We start from the raw sequence: 3,056 nt of genomic DNA, 5'->3' as shown, positions 1-3,056 counted from the left end.
TTGTCAGACAGTCCCTTTAAAACAACAGACTTAAGGTCTTTCTTAAGCAATGTTTTTTACACAGGAATTTCATAATGAGCAGCAATTTCATACAAATCATTCTTCCTGCAAACATTAACCTGTTCTATGGTAGGGTTCACAACAAAATTTTCCAAATTAAACTCTGCCATATTAAAAAAAAAGATAGTGGACGAGTCCCCACTTATGTTACAACCCTTGGAATAAGCCTAGGAGGTGCAAGGTGTAACACAAAAGTTGCAAACTAAACATAAAGTTAATAACTCAAAAACAACCCAACTTGGCATTACAATAATTTAATTGTGCAAGAGTTTTTGGGTGTTGCAGAAAAGAGGGGAAGCCATGAATGTCAGGGTCTCCAAGGCCCAAACAACAAACAAAAGAATGCCCCTTCCGGCTAGAAAACGAAATCACCTCTTATCTAACAAAACTAAAACTACAATTCCTAAGCTCCCAGGCTGGCCACAAAACAGGAGAAAAGTTAGTTAAAAATAAAATGGCAGAGAACCCCTACCAAACTTCCCATCTAAACAAAAGGTTTCTAAAATAGGGTTGTTCACAGACGTTAACAGAAATCAACTCAGAGTTGCTAAAGTGTTTTGTACAGAATTCAGGGTCAACCACCCTGCATTGCTCTGAACCAAGTAGAAATGTCCAAGGAGAAAGGGGTGTGTGGCGCTGGGTCACTGAAGCTTTTATGCAGTCCACTGATGAGGAGGAAGTGATTCCAGGTGTGCAGCATGGTGAGACAGCATGGTGTGACAGCAGGCCTGTAAACAAGCAAAGGAGGAGAAAGGTTGTCCTCTAGTAAGAGAACCTCTTGGAAATCAGTGGACGTAACAAGTACCAACAAGACAGTCAGGCCTTGCAACGAGCTGCAAGGAACACCTCCCAGTACTTGGCGCTCAAGCTCCTCTTGGCCAAGGACCTGATAACCCAGGGACAGACAAGTCAACAAGACCTGAATGGGTAGAGTGATGAGTAATTCTCCTCAGAAATCAAGAAATGGAAGCCTCATCCAGATGAGAGAATAAGAAACTATGGTGAAGTTCATTTGCCTGAAATGTTAACAGTCCAAGGCCTTTTAGGTGCAGAATGCCTCGGAGCAACAGTAAAACGTGAGAAGTGTGAAGTGCCAAATGTATCATTCATAAATGATTGAACTTTAGTGAAACAAAAAGTCTTAGTTGTTCCTAGGCCAGTGGCCTAAAGCTAGAGAAATGTCCCAGAGTTCAAAGTTAGAACATGATCAGCTTTTCTATGTTTTGTATAAATTTGTTTATTATGTTTTAATATTCTATTTACAAATATTTTTTTGTGGAGCTTTTAATTTTCATAATCAGCTCTTGAGATTTGTTAGTGTTTCAAATTCGGGATCAACAAAGTCCTGTTGTGTATACTGAAGTGCACATGTTGTAAAACTGAAATAAAAATAGGTAAAAACAAATAGGTTTTGCAATGTGATTTTTTTTAATCACCCCAAACCTTCATTTATATGAAGAAGAAAAAAAATCATAATACTTTTTTCCCCCTGGGTCTCAGGACAGCTAAACCAGGTACACATTGCTTATAAAAATGAGATGACCACTGGAAGGGTAAAAAAACTGTTTTAATTTTCAGTACTGCTTACTGTTAAAATGTGAATGCAGACAATCATGTGTTTGCTGGTTTTGTGTGTCAAATTTAAAGAAATTTGACTAGAACTTGCAGAAAATAACCATTAGATGTACATCTACAACTGGTTAACCTCGACTGACTTGATTGACTGGATTGGTTAACTGTTAACTAAACCTAAAAAGCACAAAAATATCTAAATGTCTAAAACGGGAGTACCGGGGGTTAAAACCTACGCATGCACAGAGAGAACATGCACATTCCACCCAGAAAGGTCCGCAGTTGGAATTTGATTCGGCAACCCTCTTGCTAAGAGGCAGCAGCTGTACCAACTGGGCAACCGTGTCAAAAAAATAAAAGTTTCTGTAAAATGAGTTATTGTAAAAATATTCACCCTCTTAAAAGTGACTGTCCAGATTTACTTCAGATAAAATAATTGTGAAAAGTACAAGTTGGGATGAATATAAAAGGATTTCTAAGGTCCTAAACACCCCCAGCAGTTCTGTTAAATCCATCATCAAGAAATGAAATACATATGGGACGTGCAAATCTAGCAAGAGCAGGCTGTCCTGCCTTTCTTGAGGAGTTGCATCTTTCAGCAGGTGTGGGGTAGTGGAAAAGAAAGCCACTATTTAAAAAAATAATATTACTGGTAAATACCAACTTGTTGGTTTAGATCATTGAGATATTCTAGTTTAGATTTATTGAGTATGCAAACAGACACATGGAGCTCAGAAACAAAATTAATTTTATTAAACGTAAAAACAAAAGGCTATTGAGGCAGCACCCACCCTCCAATAAAGGAAAAACACTACAAGGAATCTTGACGAGACAAGAGCAGAACAGGAAGGACAACAGTAACATGGTGTGAAAACATAATGATTCAATTCAATTCAGTTTGATCAGCTGAGGAACATGTTAACAGAGGAGCTATATGGGCTGGACTATAGAGGAGGAGTGAACATATGTGACAGGAGAACATGGTGTACTGGAGGCATAAATGATCTGAAAATAGGAAACACATGCAGGGAAATAACCACAAGAATCCCAAAACATCCATCCATTCTCTTTACCCGTTTCTTCCTTGCCCCTGGACCAGGATTTGAACCGGGACAAGCTGCTCGCTGAGAGGCAGCAGCTCTACCAACTGTGCCACCGTGCTGCCCAATCCCAAAACAATCAATCATAATAATAAAAGCACAAAAGACTATTAACAAACCAACAAAAAACAAATCTGGGCCGACAAAGTGGATGTGGTAGTAGCCAGGGGTGGAAGTAACTGATTACAAATACTCATAATACTGATGCATGCTCAATAATCCAGGTAGAAAAATCTAAAAAAGTTCAATCTGGTCCTCTGGACATTCAAAAAAACAAAACAAAGCAAATCAACAAAAAAATGTAGAAACGTTTCGTCTCTCATC

Source organism: Nematolebias whitei, chromosome 13, assembly GCF_014905685.2.
Source record: "Nematolebias whitei isolate Nwh7 chromosome 13, NemWhi1, whole genome shotgun sequence".
NCBI lineage: Eukaryota > Metazoa > Chordata > Actinopteri > Cyprinodontiformes > Rivulidae > Nematolebias > Nematolebias whitei.
This window is presented reverse-complemented; position numbering follows the sequence as displayed.